Raw genomic sequence first — 22,265 nt, 5'->3', positions numbered from 1 at the left:
CATTGCAAAACATCTTGTTCTTTATCAAAACTACGTTTTTCTCACATGCTCAAGGGAAGGGCATTCTCTCTCACCTATGAAATGTGAAAGTGGCACCTCTAATGGTCTCTTTGCCCCATCTTGCTGATTACCTTAGCTCAGAAATTTATCAGTTCAAGAAGATGTATTCACTTCCTGGTTAATTCAAAGATCATATTCTATGATTTTAGTTCACCCACAATGGACAATGTGTCCAGGTTATTATCTTCTAGGAGGATTACCATTTAAGCTCCTCCTGGAGCTCAAGTCTTCTTTGTCCATTAGCTAGGATTTTTATCTGCAACCAGGAAAAAGATGTACATTGTCCTACATTAATAATTTGGCAGGTTATAAACAACCATTGTTCCTTTCTCTTTTTGATGTTCTTCATATTTTTTTAAAATGACTTTAACAAGTACTTTGGGAGTCCCTGATCCTTTCCAACTTATCACCATCATACTGTTGATGTGCCTAATTGATAAAGGACGAAACATTTATTTTATTTCTGGGCACGGAACCAGTTCCTATCAGCACTTGGTTTGGACAGATCCTCACCAGCATGGGAGGCTATATAAATTACTGGCTAATAGCATGGATTCTTGAGCTATGTTGCCAGGCTTCAGGTCACACCTCTGTCACTTAGCTTTGGAAAAATCACAACTTCTCTGTGCCTCAGCTTCCCCACTTATAAAATGAGAATATCTGTTCATAGGATTACTGTTAGAATTAATTCAATTAAAAGCAGAACCTCATCCATAAGTGATATATACACATACATGCTAGTACTATTATTGTTACACTATTTTTACCAAAAATCCAACAATGCAAATTTAAAATTGTTACCACTTATACAGCTAAGTTATGGCATTTTTAAAAATAACAGCACAAAATTCATTCTGGCTTAATCATTCTCTTCTGTTTTAATGAGATCATGCTCTATATATTACACTCATAGGCACCAAAAAGATGACACCCAAGCTAATTAAAATATCCCTTCATTTATTCCATGCACATCTCTGAGCAAGGCATTGAATTGGTTGTTGGTACTCCACGTATGATTAATATACGGAGCATCATTCCTGCCAATGTTCTGCAAAAACAGGCCCTTCGTGGAGGTGAATAGTGTCCTTTCCAGTACATTTTCTTATCTCATATTTATTCTCAAGCAATTATTGTTAGCAAATGCCCTTACACCCTGGGCATGAAGCTTCCTTTCAGGTAATTGAGAGCTTAAAAGGGATAGATATTGCATATTAGAGAGCAAAAGGAGATTCCAAAGAAAGGATTTAGCAGATGTGGTAGTATTTTTCTACAAAATCATTGTGATCTTCCTACCAATATCTATTTCTAGGCAAGTGCTATATTAATATGCCACTTTTCACACATCTAACACTAAGGAGAACTAACAGAGTTAGTCTTCCCCTTTCCCTGTCATTCCTTGGATAAAATGGTTTGCTTCACAAAATTACTTGTTTAGTCTTATACCTCACTAGTGTCATCAATAATGTGTATTGGGTATATCACTAATTAAGTCACATCCATTAGTTGCATGTTTATTGTGTGATAAACATCATACTACACAATACATAGGAAATTTTAAAGTACCAAAAAACGTATTAACCAAATTTTAAAATTAAAAAAAAAATACAAAAGTCATCAGAGCATGTTTGAATTAATTAGGGAAAACTTTAGAGAGGTGAATTTTAAGCCAGAAAAGTTACATACATGTATTGGTGATAGCAGAGAAAGGGCTCTGATATTCAACAAGGCACAGAGGAAGGAATTAGAAAATCCGTAGGGTGATCTTCCCGTCAGAAACCACACACAAACCCCACACACCTCTACCTTTCCAAAACTCATGTTTGTCTGAGGGCAGAGACAAACTGGTCAATAAACTTGACAGATGTTTGTAGAGTATCTGCCACAGGGCTGAACAGGATCCCCCCATTCTGTGATCCCAGATGAGCATGACCTTCTCAAATTTCTCTAGGTGACTGAAGTTGGAGACCAGGAATTCTTGTGAACCACAGTGGAGCTCTACCAGTCAGAGGAGAGTTTGGGGTCCTGGAAATCATCTGTCATTGGCCACTGAGTAGTAAATGGTAATTCCCTAAACTCCTGTTGCCTGGGGAATGTTTCCTAACACAATACAGAAAGTATTTCAAGGCTGGCCCATCCAGAAATCTGATCCAAGTAGTTCCTGAGGGGCATTAAAACTGCCCTCCGGTGGCCACAGTATGGGAAAGAATACAAATGCCAGAGAAACCACACACTAAGAGGGCCCAGGTTAGGAATTTAGAGAGCCAAAGCATCCTGCTCCAGCTCACAATTAAGCAAGCAAAGACCAAGAACTCTCTGGTAGCAACGAGGAGAGTCAAGAAGCAAATGTCCACAAAAACAGGCAGACAAGCCAGAGACAAGAACAACATGGGCATATCTGAATATTGGACAGGAGCAGCGAGGCTTCCAGCAATTCCTGTGTGAGGAGAGACTGAGGCCTGACATAAATATCTGCACCTTTGTGCAATCCTAGGACAGGGCAAAGTCAAGCTTTTTAAACAAATTCTTTGCCCTTCATAAAATTTCTACTTTAAACATCCTTTTAAGGTATCATTATTTATACATAGCTGGGCCCAGTGGTCATTACCTTTAGAGTTAGGTTTCCAGGGTCTGGAGCAAAGCAAAGAAAATGGGGATCCCCCCTTCCCTTTCTCCACCTTTAGGAATTACCCTAAGAGAGTTATTTGCATTTCAGTGTACCACACCACACAGGGGCACATATCTGAAGATGAATCATGTTCCTATATCATTGAAAGACAGACTTTCAAGGACATTCTGTGCAGCTAAACCTTCTCTAATCCTGAACTATGAATCCAGGGCTGTGCCAGCCAATCTGGTGTAGGAAGGAGGAATCCACTTACCTTGATTTGATATTTCTCCAACTTTCCCAACTTGAACTTGATACTCCATTCATCAGGCTCATATAGACCACTCACTAAGGACCCAGGACTGCTCTAAGCACTTTATGGATTAACCCATTTAATCCACACAACACTGTCAATTGTATGGCCTCAGCACCCCTCTCCCCCTCCATACACAAAACATCCCTTGCTCTTCATGTGTGTCACTTCTTTATTTGTTTGTGCCTTTTATGTGATTCTGTGTTATACTCTTATTTATGTGTTTGTGTCCTCCCCAGATGGATTATCGGCTCCAATAGGCCAACACTTGTCCAAATGCTATGACTTGTAGGGACTTTGATGTTTGTCCCCTCCCTGGCAAACTGTTGAGGAGGGTGCCACTTGCTGATGCTGTAGATTCCTCTCAGGAGCTTACCCTTCAGGCTTCCTGAGGAAAAAACAGCTTGCTCCCCCTTCCTCTTTTCTGGGGTATCTCGCTACACCATCCCCACCACAGCATATATACTGCTGCTTCCATGCCCCCAGCCCAAGTCAGGTATCTCAGCATTGCTGGGCATACCTGGGAAGACATCATTTTTTTTCTGTCAAATTGCAAGACTCTGTGTCCAAGGGCCACAGCCATAGCAATTTCCTCCTACACCCAGGCCTGACTCTGTCACACTTGGCCCTACCGTGGTGGTGGAACTCTTTGTGGAGTGCTTAGTGCAACACTCTGGCAATTAGGGGCTTGACAAATGCTTTTCCATGATGCTGAAGCTGAGGATCAGAGGGGCAAAATATTCTCTGGAACAAAGGGGCACACTGTGAGTGAATTCACCTTTTATTATGGGCTGTTTGGCCACCAGACCCCTGTGTGCCCAGGATGAAGGGAAACAACAGTATGAACGTGAACACAGGACAGGGTACGCAGAGACTGGGGCCATGGCGCCAAGCCCGTTAGTACCAAAACATAGAAACAATAAGATCCAAAGTTAATAACCAAGTTAGGGAAATATTAACTGACACAAAGAATTTGGAAGTCATAAACTGGCTTCAGAGAAACCCCCATAGATTCCAAGCTCAATAGCAAGTGTATATTCAAAAACACTAATTAGCAGGCAAAATGCAGGTTCATGAAACAAAGTTCTAAAGAAAGTGAAGAAGGCTGGAGAGTTGGTGGGGTGGGGCAGGAGCAAGACAATTTCCCTAGCGAGAATGATGAGAGAATTGCTTGCTCAAGGGCAAATTTTATGGAAAATCATGATCCAGTGCTAACAAAGGGAGAAACCTTTCCAAAGAGTTAATGGAGCAGTTAGAGAAATTCAGGTTCAGTAAATCATGAGGACCGAGAGTATTGATCTGAACATTGTGGTGGGTGAAAATATGGAGCTGAGCTGCTGACCAAACTATATAATAGAACAGTTCTTCAAAAGTGGCTGGGGATTTTAGTTGCTGAGTTGATGCTGGAGTCTTGCCCACAGAGCTCTCCCTCCCAAGCTGGTTCTCTTAAGAAATTCTGCCCACTGTATCCTGGAGGTTAGTCACCTCTCCCATTCACATAACTGTACCCCTCATCTCTGATGATTCCACATCCACAATCTCCAGGCCAACCTCTCATCTGATCTCTGGGGTATTTCCAAATCTCTGCAGGACATTTCTATGCTGGTGACTCACTATCACAGATACTTAGACACTCATTGTCCCAATGCCCTCACTGCCATAACCAGTGAGAAAACAAAACAAAGCAAGCAAACTAACCACAAAACCATCCAAATTGTGTTCCCTGACCTCCAGCCTTGAACACATGGAGAAACCTGTGATCCCTCCCACATCTTCAGATCCTCTACAATTTGCCAATAACAGTAGCATGTCACCTTGGCCAGTTATTCAACTTTCTCTAATTCTGTTTCCTCCTCTGGAGAATGTGAATAATAAAGATTGACATGGGGACTGAAAAAGCCCAAGTGTGCAAAGTGCTCAGAATGACACCTGACACATAGTTACACACACACTATCATTTTTACCTGCGCTGGCATTACATTAAAATATTTCTTCACTTCTTTCCACTGTAGGTTCCAGCAGCATCACATCAAGGCCCTTATTGCCTCAGGCCACATTAGAATCCCAAACAAATAGAGCTAGGAGACTTCTAAGGGAAATGAAGTACTTAATCTGAGTGCTTTCACTTCTCTGCACTGACTCCTCTTAGCCTTGCGGACACCATAGCCCTCTCCCTGCTCTTCTCCAGCACCAGCATCTCCTTTTCTAAATACTCAGTCCACATCAGTCCTTGTTCAAGAACCTACAGTGGTTCCCTAGGATAAGGCTATCCCTGGGGAGTGTGAGCCCTAGGCAAATGTATTTCGCAGATCCATATGTGTATCAATAATTTTATTGGAAAATGAACCCATGTTACTGATGAAGATTTAAACTAATGGTATTTATTGCCTGATGTGAACATTCTTATCTTCTTCATCCCCTGTGAACAAGAGTTACTCCAAATCAGCATGTCAGCACCATTCTAGTGGTCCAATGTCATGCAATATTACAAAAGAAATAACTTGCTGCCCAGGGTCAGTGGGAACAAATGCTGACCAAGCTGCTCTCCTGAATTAGGTCCCACTTTGGCTTCAAGAAAATACATAAGCATGAATTCTGGAGCTCCTGTAGATATCTGGTCAACCTCATAGGCTGGCTAGAGAGAAGCACATTGCCCTAAAGGGGAGAAATGAGATCTGACTTGGACACTGAAACCCAAATAGCATTGCAGCTGGGGACTTCAAGTAACGCCATCCAAATCATGAGGACTTCTGTGGTGTGGTGACCCAAGGCAGGGATCTTGCCCACGGTTAAGAGCAGTACTGTCTCATCAGCTGGTTAATAGATTGAGATGCTATGGAAGAGTACCTCAGAGCCACTTTTCATAGCTTTATGAAGACGTCTGGCCGATTGCATTATATGTTAAATAACTAGGAACTTGGATGCATTAAAAATTAATAGAAAATTGTATGAATAATGAATATGTGGCAGTATATAAAATGATCATACATTACCTGCAGTTAGACAATGAATCCTTGAAATGGTATTAGCTATGTGACCCTATAGTCTTTTCACTGGTGGCCTGAGGTGAACAGGAACAAAGGAGAGAGTAAGTAAAATCTGGGTGAAGGGTATTCCACTGTCCGAATTACTTATGCTTATAAAGCATGTGCCTAAGTGTCTATCCCCACTCCTTCACTCTCTGAGACCTGCCACACAGCCCTGAGCCCCCTGAGCCTAAATTGCAGGTAATGAGGCTGACCCCAGCCTCCTAGGATTGATAGACCCCTTAGGATGCAAGCAAATCAGGTTAGGTTAGCCTTCTTGGAGCCATGCCAGCCAGGATTGTGGTTGTGGGAATTTCATTGATCTGGTCTGGGCCACAGAGGGTCAGGTAGAGGGAGAACCAAAAATAAGGCAGTGTAGTACCTACCAACCTCCCACCTCTATCCCTTTTTCCTCCCTCCTCCCCAAGTCTGCCTGGGGACTTCCAAAGAGAAATACTGTAATCCATGACCATCTCCAGCCTCATGAGGTCATTTTCCAAAGGTTTTATAGTTTCTCATGTCTCCTTCTCACTCTGCCAGTATCCAATTACTAGGTTCTCTCTCTCTCTCTCTCTCTCTCTCTCTCTCTCTCTCTCTCTGTCTCTCTCTCTCTCTCTCACACACTCACACACACACACACACACACACACACACACACAGAGTGTTGGCACATTTTGGCTTCTAGAGTTTTAGATAATATGTTGGCTCAACAAGAGAAAAAAAAAAGAGCTTTTCCTGCCAAATTAAAGAGAGGCAGAGCCTGGTAACACAGGTGATGGGGCGAATATTTACAAAGTCTGCCTCCCCACACTGCTTCTTTGATGCAATTCTTTTTTTGCCCTAAAGGAATTTCATGGTAATGAAATCTGTACTCAAAAATCAAGCTTTCCTAACTAGAGATACCTTGGGACTGTTTGTTCTCTGCAGTGTAGTGGTGTGTGGCATGACCCTTTTCTGAGTGTGCATGTGAGGCAGTATGTGTGTTGGGGGAAGGGGGATGTTGCTATCAATGTATGATCTGAGCCTGCTTTGAAAGCTGATCCCAAGGGGTAAAATAAGATATGGCACTAATCTGAGGAGACATTAAAATCTTCTGACCTGTCTTATCTAACAGAATTCTGGTGCTTGTTTTTCATTATAAAGATCTGGGGTAATAACTTTATTTGGTGCTTGCATTTCCCCCCCCCCCCCCCGGATTTCTACAGGAAAGTCAAAGACACTGATTTATAAACAGAGGGTTCTTATGTACTATTTTTAGAACAATGCTGTACCAGATTTATAAGGGGGTTGGGGGGGAGAAACTACAGTCACTTTTGAGCAAAGTAGCATTTCACTGCATAATAATGAAGTACTAATTGCTCTTTGTCATCACTTTTTATGCAAATTGCCCTGGAGCATTTGCCCAACATGCATTTTACATTTTAACAAAGAAAGTGGAGTCTTGATAAACAAGAATCGTATACCCAAGCAAAAATAAAAATATCAGCTATAAAATAAAACTGCTTAAGGTGCATTCTCTAAGGATATAAATTTTTCTATTATATCATCCCCCATATTAGATCTATTTGACCAAGAAGATTCCTTCGAATCTGAAGTAACAGTTTATGTGTCAGGCAAATAATAATAATAATAATAATAATAATAATAATAATAATAATATTTCTATGCAAAACCTGCATATTTTACTTATCCTACAATTTACAATGGAAGTTTGATGTGAAAATTATGTTCCCAGCAGAATTTAAATAGACCAGGTCAAAATCTAGATTGGCAAAGGAATCATATTGTGTCAAAGCATTTTTCACAGGCACAAATCTCACTATTTTAGAGGTTTCAGTTATTCTAATGGATTCCCATTTTCATAGAGACAGTCATCAGCGTTATCAAAAAAGAAACACAATTTGCATATCATAAATAGGTACAGAGTTTGAAACATACCTTAAGGATGTGTGTGTTCAAATTCTGGTCTGGTGACTGTTACTGGTTCCTATCATACTGACACCAGGCAATAGGGGAGAAAAAAAGAGAAATGTGATTTATAAGTTTTCAGAGACCTTCAGAGAAATCTAAAATTCAAACCTGGCCTTCCAGGTCATTATGAAGATATATTTGTGGAGGAAAGAGGATAGAACATATTTTATTTAACAGTCTGTTAGCTTGATCTATACCATTTAAATATTTAAACATATGGTATGTGGGCCTCCATTTGTACTCTTGCCCCAGGCCCCACAAATGTTAGGGCAAGGTCTGCTTCTCAGAACCACTCCCCCACCTCCAACTCACTAGCTTCAATCAATCTGTACATGTTCATTCTAAAAATGGAATGCAATTGGTTTTAAAGGCAGCTGATGTTGAGGGCCATCACCTATGCTATTCAGTAAATCTACACTTTGCAAATAGAAAAATACAGTGTGTGACAAGGTGCTATTAATGAAGCAATAGATGATTTCTTCTCAAATGCAGAGCGATGAACGGCTGCCTTATTAAATGACCATCGTAGAGTGTTATTTCCCAAGTATGATAATTCCTGGAATAATAATAATCATACCATGAAGCCTATTTAATTCCAGACTTCAAAGCTGTTTACAGCCTTAAAGTTATTAGTCCACAGTCCCTTCCTCTGAGTTGGATCCATAAGGTATTATCCATTCATTTTTTTATAAGCACCTAGGCCCAGACCCAGAAGAATATTGCCTAAGGTCATTGAAGGAGTCAGGGTGCGAGTGGAGTGCGGAATCCCCACTCATAGTCGCAGACCCCCTCCGTTAGACAACCTGATTATGAGATGAAATACTGGTAAACATGAGCTTCTGTGCCCAGGAAATGCACTGTGAAGGGCATAATGAATTACTTATGCTGTGTAGTGTATGTATAAATCATATTAAAGCATGCTGAATAGTACATTATCATGCTTCTATTTTGCATTACAAAAGTAACTAATGTAAGCTGCAAAGTGTACTTTTAATCCATTATTCATTTCTAAAAGTAGTCAGACCACTATTCAAGTACCATAAAAGGCTACCAGGATAAGCAAACCTGCTTTTCAATTTATGAAGATGAAACAGCAAGATTTTAAAATCAATTTTAAATTAGTCAAGCTGTATTTATGAAAACACATCAAATCTGTGCGTTTCTGGTTCAGATGGAGAAATTATTACAAACCCTAATCTTCCCCCCCCAAAAGATTATGTGTCTTAAGTCTGGAATCAATATAATTATTTTTATTATGTGTGATTCTCTGATATTATTTGTTTTACCTTACTTTTTAAATGTTTACAATGGGTCAAAACTTATTTTTAGTGTTTTTTCTCATTTGGGTTGAATTATCTACATTCTGATTTTCCACAGCTACTACCTTGCCCCCAAATGTTTCCCCAGCACACAAGCAAATAATTAGGGTAGCCTTATCATCCCTGAGCACCCCATCTGAAAGACCCCTCAAAAGTCTTCCTAGTCAGGGTTCAAAATCCAGAAACCATAAAAGAAAAGATTGATGCAAACTGATACAAAAGCAACATTAGCACAAAATACAACTGACAAACTAAGTAAATATTTGCAATCTAAATCATAGTGGGTCAAGCCCTTCAATGTTGAGTGAGTCTTAACAAATTGAGAGAAGTCCAAAAGCCCAACAGAAACCGAACAAAGGATGTGAACATAAAATTCACCAAGAAAGCAATACAAATGGTTCTTTAACACACCAAAAACCGTGCAATCTCACACACAGAGCAATTCAGATCAAAGCTACATGATGATACCACTTCAAATTGGCAAACATTTCTCAAAGTTTGGTAATATAATTGTTGCCAGGGCTGTGGGGAAACAATCACTTGCATATGCTAGAAGGACTGCAAATTAGAATAAATTTCATGGATGGCAACATGGCAATCCCTATCAAAGTTACTTGCTTGGACCCAGTGATCCCACTTCTGGGACTTCATCCTACAGATCCATACATCTGCACACTATGAAACAATATATATACAAGGTCACCCACTACAGCATTATTGCAGAAATAGCAAAAATTTGGAAACAACCCAAGAGCATGTGATGGTTAATTTTATGTGTCAGCTTGACTGGGTCACAGAATGCCCAGATACTTAGTCAATCATTATTCTGGGTGTTTCTGTGAGGGTGTTTTTGGATGAGATTAACATTTAAATTGGCAAACTAAGAGGTGCCTGGGTGGCTCAGTTGGTTAAGCATCCAACTCTTGATCTCAGCTCAGGTCATGATCTCAGGGTCATGAGTTCAGGCCCTGCACTGGGCTCCACACTGGGTGTGAAGGCTATGTTAAAAAAAAATCGGCAGACTGAGTAAAGCAGATTGCCCTCCCTATTGTGCATGGGCCTCATCCAGTTAGTTGAAGGCCTGAAAAGAACAAAAAGGCTGACCCTCCTCAGCCCTCCCCACCTTGCAATAAGAGACAATCAGCTTTTCCCTGCCTTTGAACTGATACTGAAATATCTGCTCTTTCTGGCTCTCAGGCTGCCAGCCTTCAGATTGGAACTACACCATCAGCTCTCCTGGGTCTGCAGCTTGCCAACTTACTCTGCAGATCTTGGGACTTTGTCAGCCTCCAAAATCATATCAGCCAGTTCCTACACACACACACACACACACACACACACACACTCTCTCTCTCTCTCTCTCTCTCTCTCTCTCTCTCTATTGGTTTTGTTTCTCTGGAGAACCCTAATACAATAGAGAATTGGTTAAATAAACCATCATACACATATTAGGGAATAGTACTCAGATATAGAAAAACAAATGGAGATGATCTCTACGATCTCCAGGACATATTAAGTGAGTAACAGTAAGGTGCAAAACAAGACACATCATACGCTAACTATTGAGTGAAAGGAGGGATAAGGATGTATATAAGGATACGTATTTGTAATTGCTTACGTTGAAAAGAAACACAAAAGTGGTAAATAAATTTATTTCTATTGGGGGTCAAAGTGAATCAGGACATATACTTGCAAATGAATACTTTTTCGATCCTTTTGGGTTTTGATTCATATGAATATATTACTTATCAAAAAATAATTTAAATTTACAAATCAATAATAGTGCTTCTTTATCATATCACCCTAATTTACTTCTTTTATTGTACTATTACTGTCTGAGATTTTTCTTGCTTAATTATGGTTTCCTTGTGCCCTGCTCTCTAGAACAGGGGTCAGCAAATTATAGCCCATGGGCCAAATCCAACCCACCTCTTACTTTGTAAATAAAGTTTTACTGGTAAACAGCCCCGTCCAATCATTTATATATTTCTAAGGCTGCTTTTATGGTACAGTGGCAGAGCTGAATAGCTGTGACTGAGACCATATGACCCACAAAGCCTAAAGTATTTACTCTCTGGCCCTTTACAGAAAAAGTTTACTGACTCTTGCTCTAGAATGTGAGCTCCTTCCAAATAAAATGCAAAGGCAGAAAGCTTATTTGGTCTTCACTGTATCCCTCAGAATACTGTCTGGTGCACAGTAGGTGCTCCTCAATTCTGTCACAGGTTGAGTTTCCAGGGAAATGAACTCTGAGATGGGGATTAGCAGGTGGGAGGTTTCTTAGGGAATGTTGCTGGGATCATCGGAGAAACGGGAAGGAGCAGCGTGGGGCAGAAGGAGAAGTCAAGCCTCGGTGTGGTCTCAATGAAATGCCTCACCTGAACTGGCAGGGAGTTCTGAAAATGAGGTGACCCTTCGGAGCTCTCCAAATGAATTGAGAGAGCCAGGCCATTAAACTCCCACTTGGATCTGTCATTGGATGGGAGCCAACCCAGGAAGGAGGTGTGACCTTGAGGGAAGTAGCTATCTTCAGCCAAAACTAATCCTAAATAGTGGTACCCCTAGTGAGGGCTGTCTGCCAATAGTACTCCCAAAAGCTGGGGTAGTAGGTCTTTAAGGGGAAGGAGTGGGGGCCAAACAACATAGCATCCATCACAAGGACTAATTAAATAAATGTGTTTGTATGCATCTGCTCCAGTGGTAATTCCAGTTCATAATACCACTCAGTAGATTTTATTCTCAGAATCTTTCAATATGTTTTAGCTTATATAATTTCAGAAGCAGACTCTGAGACAACCATGGGAGTGTTTGTGTGTGTGTGTGTGTGTGTGTGTGTGTGTGTGATGTAGAACACACCAGTAGAAGAATGGAGAAGTCAGACAGTGAAGGTAAGGCAGTTGAGCCACTGCCCATAGCATCATAGACAAGTGCTACTCAGAGAGGGATTCAGGGAATAGGGCCCATCCAGGAACTGTTTGCCGCTGAGTTTACATTTACAGTTGTTCTCAATTCCATCTCATTCTCATCCTTGGTTTCTGAGCAGAATTAGGTAGAACTGTTTTTCCACTCACTCAAAATCATTATCTTTAACTTAAAGTTAAGAGACAATGCCTGGACGTAAAAGTCAAACTGGTGCCTAAATACTATAGAGCAACTTGATATAAAAATTTCTTCCCTTTGTTCCCTTTTCTTTTAATTTTTTTTTCAACGTTTTTTAATTTATTTTTGGGACAGAAAGAGACAGAGCATGAACGGGGGAGGGGCAGAGAGAGAGGGAGACACAGAATCGGAAACAGGCTCCAGGCTCGGAGCCATCAGCCCAGAGCCCGACGCGGGGCTCGAACTCCCGGACCACGAGATCGTGACCTGGCTGAAGTCGGACGCTTAACCGACTGCGCCACCCAGGCGCCCCTGTTCCCTTTTCTAATAAGGGCACCTAAACACCAGTTTAGATATTATCGAATGCAAGGTGCAGGCTTGCTTTCTCTAACAACTTCTCTGCTCTAGGAGTGGCTGACCATTAGTTAGTTTCATTTCCCTTACTCTCCTATCATGATCATCCTGAATCACCTCCAACACAAGGAAAGCTGAGAGAGAAATACCCACCTAGAACACTCAGGAGATTGCAACCAAATGACCATGCTTTTCAATCAAAGGATAGTAATTTTCACATTTTTCTAGGAAGGGTAAACTATTTCCCATCCCAAACTTAAGTTTTCTATCTTTTGAATCTAGAGATTCTGTATTTTAAAACGACAGTTCCTATGGGAACAAAGTATCAATTTCTCTTAGCAACCACTGTAGCTTTTATAGCATTGATAAACTTGGTTTCAACATGAAACTACTTTCACTAGGAGCTTATTGTTACCGTAAAACCAAGCTTACCATAGCATGATTTAAAAAAACCACATTTTAAGCAGGATATAAAATCACATATAAATAGCAATATGTACAAAATAACATATGTATAAAACACAAAAAGACTTCAAAGAAATAAACTAAAATATTAAATTATGTTCTTCATGTCCATACTTTCTCAATTTTTGCTTTGTGCACAAAATAAATATAATGCAAAAAAAGTAACTCTAAACACAATATAATTTGATTTTAAGTTAGAGATAGAGAATGGAAGTATTATATAAACTCTAAGCTGAGCCTCAGGCTGCTGTCTTCTCACTCTAGCTTCATGACTACGTTACTGGATGGTAGAGCCCAAATCACTTAACCCCTTACCCCTGGTCTGCATGGTCTTCCCATGAAAAATGATGTCTAAGTTTCTTTGGAACCCTAAAATTTAATGATTTTATAATTTTACTCTCCCACCATAATTTTATGTTGTGGGATGGCCCAATCCTGGAGCAGTCTATAGACTCTGAAGAGCATGAAAACCACCAGGGAATAAAAGATAACAAGTATTGGTGAGGATGTGGAGAAAAGAGAACACTTCTGCACTGTTGATGGGAATGTAAGTTGGTGTAACCACGATGAAAAGCAGTATGAGGTTTCCTCAAAAAATTAAAAATAGAATCATCATATAATCCAGTAATTCTACTTCTGGGTATGTATCTGAAGGAAATAAAATCATTACCTGGAAGAGACATCTGCACCTCCCATGTTCATTGCAGCATTATTTACTATAGCCAAGATTTGGCTGGCAAGTCCACTGGCAGATGAATGGATAAAGAAAATGTGATATATATACAGAGACGACCCTTGAATAACACAGGTTTGAGCTGCGAGTCACTCATACATGGATTTTTTTAAAGTACAGTGTTGTAAATGTATTTTCTTTTCCTTATCATTTTCTTAATAACATTTTCTTTTTCTATCTTACTTTATTTAAAAATTTCCTATCCCAGTAATACACTAAATATACTGTATTTTAAAATATAGTATACAATACACATAACATACAAAATATGTGTTAATCAATTCTTTATGTCATTGGTAAGGCTTCTGGTCAACAGTAGGCTATTTATAGTTAAGTTTCTGGGAAGTCAACAGTTATACATGGATTTTTTATTGCACAGGGGTTTGGTGTCCCTAACTGCAGTATTATTCAAGGGTCAGCTATATATATATACAATATATATATGATATATATATATATGATATATGGTATATATCATATATATCATATACATATATCACTTATGTATACATATATTATATCACATATATGTATATATAATATTAAATCATATATACACATACCATCATAAATATGAATACCATATATATCTATATATAATATACACATATATAATATATCTATATATAATATCTATATATAATATAGATATATATATTATATCAGCTTTCACTGGAAACTTCTTTCTCCCAGTATGAAACTAGGATCCACTGGTAAGCAAAAAAGAAAAACCCTCATAAAGGAGTTGCTTCTTGAAGATAAGCATATTTTAAAAATTCAAAACAGACATGTCTTTACTAGATGTTTATTGTAAAAAGACCACATTTAATTTAATAACCAGAAGAAAGCAGTTCAAGGATTATATGGTGCTGAGTTTTGATCCAGGGTTGGGATGGGAGAAGTGTTCATATCTTGGTGCTTATATTGTTCAACATAGGTTCTCTTTAAATGTATCAGGGGTTTAAGAAAACACAAGGTATGAAAATCAAAATGCATAAAACATAAAGTGGGGCATAATGAAACACATTTCAAATGCATTCTTACCTTTACAAAAAGATTATTTATATAAACTTTGAAATAGGAATGTCCCCTTCAGCATTTGAAATACCATGAGTTTGATAATACTATGTTTCTTGATATGGGTGCTGGTTACATGGGTGTGTTCATATTGTAAAAATTCGTTGAGGTGTGAACTTACGGTTTGTGCCCGTTACAATAAGTATGTTATAATTTAGTACAAACTTTACCTAAAAATTCATTCATTGTAAATAACCCAATGTGTGTACATCAATATAAGTCTGCTATACCTTTCGTAGATGGCATGTTAGAAAACTCTTGAGTGAGGTAAAAAAGGACAGGATAGAACTAGTTTGTATGAGTTCAAATGGGTCCATAGGAAGAAAGAAGGAAGACCAAGTCAAGGTCAAGTGTAACTGAATGTTAACAAAATGGCATGGCCATGTAAGATGGCCATTTTTAGGGTAAAGTCAAATGTCAGAGCTGACCATCTTTATTTAAAGAAGACTAATAAAGATACATATTTGGGCCATGAAGGTAAAAATAAAAGCAAGGTAATTTCTCTTGCCATGATACTGGAACTCCATTTCCAAGAGAACTGGTGTGAAATCATAGAAGGCAGGATTTGAATATTGAACTGGCCACTTACTCGCTGTAGAATGCTGGGCATACCTAACCCCTCTGAGTTTATTCATCTGTAAAGAAGAGATAATAAAACATACTACTTTGTGGGGTTGTTTTAAAGATTAAGCAAATAATATATATGAAGTACTGGTCTAGTGTTTACCTCAAATAACAGTAATTATTATTGTTCCTACCCCAAGATGTGAACATTTTAAGGAAAAATTGTGTTTCCATTTAGAATGACTTACATTTTTTAAAGGCAAAACTGAATGTTTTGGTCAAAAACCATTTTATTTTTCCATGTTAGCACTAACATTTTTAATAAAAACATTTTTAGGACCAATCTATGATTTCTATAGGCTGAAAGTGTGATTTTGCATTTTTCCCTTCTAGTTTTTGAGAACGATGTGGAACACATAGGCTTCTAAGTAGGTACTGACTGTTGGCGTTTAAGCTCCTGGCAGTTAATATAAACCCTGGATTTACATGGCCTTCAATTTCCTTCACAACAGTTGCCTAAGTAGGATTTATCACCCTTGTCCTGGTGCACACAGGAGGATAGACAAGGTGAAATGTATAGTCTAGCTGGTTAGCCTGTCTTAATGTTAAAATGTTTTTGAGTAAGGACTAGTTTTAATTTTTACAGTGAAATCACAGTATGATGATGCTGTGTATAGACAGGGTTGGCCCCAGATCTTAATTTTATTTGTGTATACTTACATAAATATCTAAGAATTTGGGATGTTTTTTCTTTCCTGTAAATTACCTCTACGGTAATCAGCTGCTTTCTGGTTAGCATCAAACAGATCTATATCTATAAAAACTTTGTTAACATAAGCAGAAATCTATGAATACAAAAACCCTTTAAAATAACATTGGCGTCCAGATTACCCACAAATGCAAGGAGGTCAAGGGTCGAGCGACACTCTCTTCTTCATTTGCCCTGCTGCTGTGATAGTTGAGACTTGGTGAACCAGAACGAAATTGACAAGGGGCAAACTTGCCATTTCAAGTCTCCCAGATTAAATTGAAGTCTTGTTTTTAATTTCATTTCCTTTTTTATTTAAAAAAAGAACTTGTTATTCACATTTTGAAATTACACTAAAATGTAAGTTAACTGTCCCAGTGCTGCCTCTCCGCCTGATTGCTCACTGGATAAAACACACGTGTATTATCAAAAATAGCCTCGGTGCAGGCAACTCAACACAACCAGTATCGTGGGCTAAGAGGGGCTCTAAGGAATGAAATAACCAGTATCTGGGAATCCCCTATCAGTGCTATGCAAAAAAATCACCAAGATTTTTATACTCAAGTCTGCTGCAGGTGTTAGAAAATAATGGCAGGAGTGTCATCTATATTTGAAGGGGAAAGTATTGGGAGATGGAATTAGTCTTTGATTTGAGCAAAGATTCAATGCTAATAGTTCTCTGGTTGCTAACCTTGACTCTATTATTGCATCTTTGTCATTCTCAGCAAGCCTTTGTGACTCAATTTTGCCATCTATGACACAGAATAATACAAGCATGCTTTATCTTCTGTAATTGCTGTACCCTTGAAAACTTGTGTGAACCGAATTGTGGAAAATAAAATTACAAGCTTTGAATATATTAGGAAAAAATCAATATTTTAAGAAACCTCGAGATGGGTCCTTTTGTCAAGTAAAGAATTCTTTGATACCCTGGGTTTTTTTTTTTTTACATAAATTCAATTTTTAGCTTTATATTCTTTAAAACTAGAACACATTTTTAAAAGGGAAAGTATGGTGATTTTTACAGGCATTAGGTAATGGATTGGGCCCAAGGGTTCCCTACCCCTTGGCCTCTAAAGAGGTTTCTGAATATTCACCTTGTTGCTGTTCAGCTCCACGCTGTGCTGCTGGGAAGAAAGAGTGAGGTGGTCATGGAGGGGTGTGTTCTTGAAACATGACTCTTTAGGCAATTAAAAAAAAAAACCCACAAAACTTTGTTTTCTTGGGACAATTAAGGGAGTGGGAAGAGACAAGCCGAGAGATGGAAGGTAAGGAGAAGAAGCAAGGCTAGGGTTGGTGAAGGAGTTTACAGCAGAACTGGTAGAGAACTTGACATGTTTGAGAAACTAATAGATGAGTATGATGGAAAGATGGCGAGTGAAGGGAAGAATGATATCAAGTTTGGGAGAAGAGTGAGGGCCAGGTTATGCAAGGCATCGTAGACCATGACAGGATGCTTGAACTGCACTCCAGTCTCAGTGGGAAGCCATTGAGGGGTGTTGAACAGCAGAGTGACATGAAACAATTCACATTTAAGAAAATCATCTTACTGCCATGTGAACATAGACTGGAGGTAGGCATGAGTGGAAGCAAAGAAAACTTTAAGGAGCCACTGCACTTGCAGAGCCCAGGCAGGAGTGTCTATAGCCTGGACTAAGGTGGAAAGAGAGGAAGGGCAGAGAAACACGGATCCAGTATAAATGTTGAGGACAGAATTGTCAAATGTGACTGAAAAGATGAATGCAGGGAAGTGAGGGGGAGGGAGGGATCAAGGATGACTCCTAGTCATTCTGGAATGAATGACTGACTGAGTGCTGTTTGCCATCCTTTATTTCTCTACAGTCTTTTGGATATAATCTCCTTATTCCTATTATTTCAGCTTATTTCCTCTCCAGCTCTAACCTCTGTCCTGAATCCCAGACGCACATTTCCAATCACCCGCTGTACATCAAATGCAAATCTCCTTCCTCTTTTTCTGAATTTCAAAACTTGAGAAATTATATTGTTTTTAAATTTTTACATCCTTCTCTGTTGCTAACAAACATCAAGTCAGTTTCCAAGAACTGAGAGTTTCCCTCTCAAACTATCATTAGTTCTATCCCCTTGTCTTTTCCCATCTCCATTCAGGCCCCTGCCCTTCTGCCTAGACTACTGTAAGAGTCTTCAACCTCGTTCCCTCACCACCTGTCTCTGCTCCTAATCTGTCCTGCACACTGCTTGCTGACTGATCTCTCAAAAGTAAAAAATCCAGTAATTTCACCCCAGGCTCAGAAATTATCAATATTTCCCTACTGATGAAGAAATTAATTGCAAGCATTTATGTTGGCACTCAAGATTCCCTGTCACACACACACTAGCACATTTTAAGAGTGCTATCCTCAGAGGGGGTGTGACATTGTGAACCTCGGAAAAGAATAGGCAGAAGGGAATAGGTATTTGGTTGGACACAAGCAGACTGAATATGACACTGTGCCTGGACTGTCCACATAAACTAAGAGCCGCTCCTCTTCGAGAAGGTCTTTCAAAAAACTTAGCTCATATCAGAATTACACATATCCCAGCTCAAGAGAAGTGCCTTGAGGAAACTGTGGTGGACATTGGCTATTTTTTTTATTAAAACTTTTAAAAGTTTATTTATTTATTTTGAGAGAGAGAGAGAGAGGGGAAGAGAGAGAATCTCAAGCAGGCTCTGTGCTGACAGAGCTGTCAGCACAGAGCCCAACATGGGTCTCGATCCCATGAACCGTGAGATCATGACTTGACCCGAAATCAAGAGTCAGACGCTTAACCCACTGAGCCACCCAGGCACCCCAGACATTGGTTGTTTTTGTTTGCCCAACGCCCCTCTTTCTTTCAAGATAGGAATGTGCCAATCATGGTTTTTATCTCCCTTTCCTAAATGATGGGTCCATGGCATGGGTACATGACCCAGGAGGGCTGTTTAAATGTTTGATGTATGGACCGTGGAAGAGAGAAAGTGTTGTTGTCCCTCTCTAGAAATGTTGCACAGTAAGGACCAGGTGAGCCTGAAGCTGCTGGTGACCACCTTTCCCTTCACAGCAATAGCGCCTGCTTGAGTATGAGAACAGCAAAGTGGAAAACGGAGCTGTGAGAGAGTCAGAAACCATATCATCAGAGTCTGGGCCAGGCAGTGCCCCTGGACTTTCCAGTTACACAAGCCAAATGGAAATTATAAGAATGGTGACAGAGAAGGGAAATGTAAATCATTCCAACCCACTGTTCTCATCATAGTGCATCAATGTTTCATTTTACCTTACCCTGTCTTTGCCTTTGTGGTGTTCCTTCTCCAGAGCCATTCACCTCAGCCCTGCGCCTCTACTCAAGCCAGGAGGGGGCTGTGTTTTCCCTATACCTCTGAGCCTGCAAAAGGAGACCTGTGTAGGCAGCAGTCCTGGCTCCTCTCTGCCCAGCCCAACCATCCCAGCCCTGGAGCTTTGGGATGTTCATGCAGTTATTTTGCTGGCTCTGCCCTCCCAGTCATCAAACTACCACCCTCTTGGTGTTCCCCAGTGGATTATTTCAACCCTAAATAGGACCAATTAACTGTAAAGTATTTTGAGTCTTGTTCAAGACAAAATATGGCACCATTACACCACAGAGTTGGATACAAAATGTAGCCTCTAATAACAGAGTGGGGTGCCTAGGTGGCTCAGTTGGTTAGGTGTCTGACTTTTGGTTTTGGCTCAGGTCATGATCTCATGCGTTTGTGGGTTTGAGCCCCACTCTGGGCTCTGCACTGATGGTGCAGAGCCTGCTTAGGATTCTCTCTCTCTCCCTCTGTTTCTGCTGCTCCCCTGCTCACGCTGTCTCTGTCTCTCTCAAAATAAGTAAATAAACTTAAAGACCCCAATAATATAGTAAAGCAATTTTATTGCATTTGATTATACATTTGGGGCCAGATTCTCTCTGTACCTTCCTCTTTGGGTAAACATAGGAGGCCTCTGGATCAGCGCTGACTCAGACTATGACAGTTTTTAGAATACTAAATGTAACACTAGTGGCCTAGTGGCATTAACAAACCTACCAAAATTGCCCATTTTTCTCCATGGAAGTAATTTTAGCAGTGATAGGCTACAAATGAGTAATTTCTGGTAAGCAATTAGCACATATCAAATCAAGCCATTTTTATTCAAGGTTCTATGCTGTTAGTAGAGATATAGCAGAGGTTACCTATTAAAAAGCATCTGTGAAAAACTTCTGCTATTATTATGGAAGCAGTGGACAATATTCAAATGGAGGCAATTCAACCATTTAAATAAGTGTGTTTTTAATCATAAAATGTCACTGTTCTGCAGACCTGTTTTTCCTATTAACATGATGGAGATAATGTTAATGAGATTTAGTTAGTGTTGAAAAGATATCTGCAAATCAATCAACGTGATACATCACATTAATAAAAGAAAGGATAAGAACCACATGATCCTCTCAATAAATGCAGAAAGCATTTGACAAAATACAGCATCCTTTCTTGATAAAATATACCCTCAAGAAAATAGAGCTAGAAGGAACATACCTCAACATCATTAAGGCCATATATGAAAGACACACAGCTAATATCATCCTCAATGGGGAAAAAAATGAGAGCTTTCCCTGTAAGGTCAGGAACACATCAGGGATGTCTACTCTCACCACTGTTGTTCAACATAGTACCGGAAATCCTAGCTTCCGCAATCAGACAACAAAAAGAAATAAAAGGCATCCAAATTGCCAAGGAGAAGTCAAACTTTCATTTTTCACAGATGCCATGATACTCTATATGGAAAACTGAAAAGACTCCACCAAAAAACTGCTAGAACTGACCCATGAATTAAGCAAAGTCACAGAATATAAAATCAATATACAGAAACTGGTTGCATTTCTATACACCAATAATGAAGTGGCAGAAAGAGAAATCAAGGAATCAATCCCATTTACACTTGTACCAAAAACCATAAAAATACCTAGGAATAAACCTAACCAAGGAGGCAAAATGTCTGTGCACTGAAAACTATAGAAAGCTTATGAAAGAGATTGAAGAAGACACAAAGAAACAGAAAAACATTCCACGCTCATGGATTGGAAGAACAAATATGGTTAAAATGTTGATATTACCCAAAGCTATCTACCATCTACATATTCAGTGCAATCTCTATCAAAATAACACCAGCATTCTTCGCAGAACTAGAACAAATAACTTAAAATTTGTACGGAACCAGGAAAGACCCTGAATAGCCAAGTAATGTTTGGCTATAATACGAAAACCAAAGCTGGAGACATCACAATTCTGAACTTCAAGTTGTATTACACAAAGCTGTAATCATCAAGACAGAATGGTACTGGCACAAAAACAGACACATAGATCAATGGAACAGAATAGAGAACCCAGAAATGGACCTACAAATGTATGACCAACTAATCTCTGACAAAGTAGGAAAGAATATCTAATGGGGAAAAGAAAGTCCCTTCAGCAAGTGGTGTTGGGGAAACTGGATAGCAACATGTAGAAGAATGAACCTGGACCACTTTCTTATAACATACACAAAAATAAACTTAAAATGGATGAAAGACATAAATGTAAGACAGGAAACCAGCAAAATCCTGGAGGAGAAAACATTTGACCCCAGCCACAGCAAATTCTTACTAGACATGTCTCCAGAGGCAAGGGAAACAAAAGCAAAAATGAACTATTGGGACCTCATCAAGATAAAAAGCTTCTGCATAGCAAAGGAAACAATCAACAAAACTAAAAAGGCAACTGACAGAATGGAAGAAGATAATTGCAAATGACATATCAGATAAAGGGTTACTATCCAAAATAAAGAACTGATCAAACTCAAACCCTGCCCCCCCCAAAAATAATCCAGTGAAGAAATTGGCAAAAGATATGAACAGACCCTTTTCCAAAAAAGACATCCAGATAGCTAATAGACA

General features: G+C 39.4%; 1 long non-coding RNA gene across 1 annotated transcript in view; it reads right to left on the bottom strand.

The window, feature by feature from the left end:
* LOC122489769 overlaps positions 1-22,265 on the bottom strand; it is a 123,249-nt gene that overhangs the window by 91,666 nt on the left and 9,318 nt on the right. The window contains exon 2 of the long non-coding RNA XR_006298991.1: positions 7,943-7,999. This is a non-coding gene — a long non-coding RNA (uncharacterized LOC122489769). The remainder of the gene's footprint in view (positions 1-7,942; positions 8,000-22,265) is intronic.

The sequence above is a fragment of the Prionailurus bengalensis genome, chromosome B2 (assembly GCF_016509475.1).
Source record: "Prionailurus bengalensis isolate Pbe53 chromosome B2, Fcat_Pben_1.1_paternal_pri, whole genome shotgun sequence".
NCBI classification, from domain to species: Eukaryota; Metazoa; Chordata; class Mammalia; order Carnivora; family Felidae; genus Prionailurus; species Prionailurus bengalensis.
Note: the sequence above shows the minus strand (reverse complement) of the source record. Positions and strands in the feature narration are given on the sequence as shown.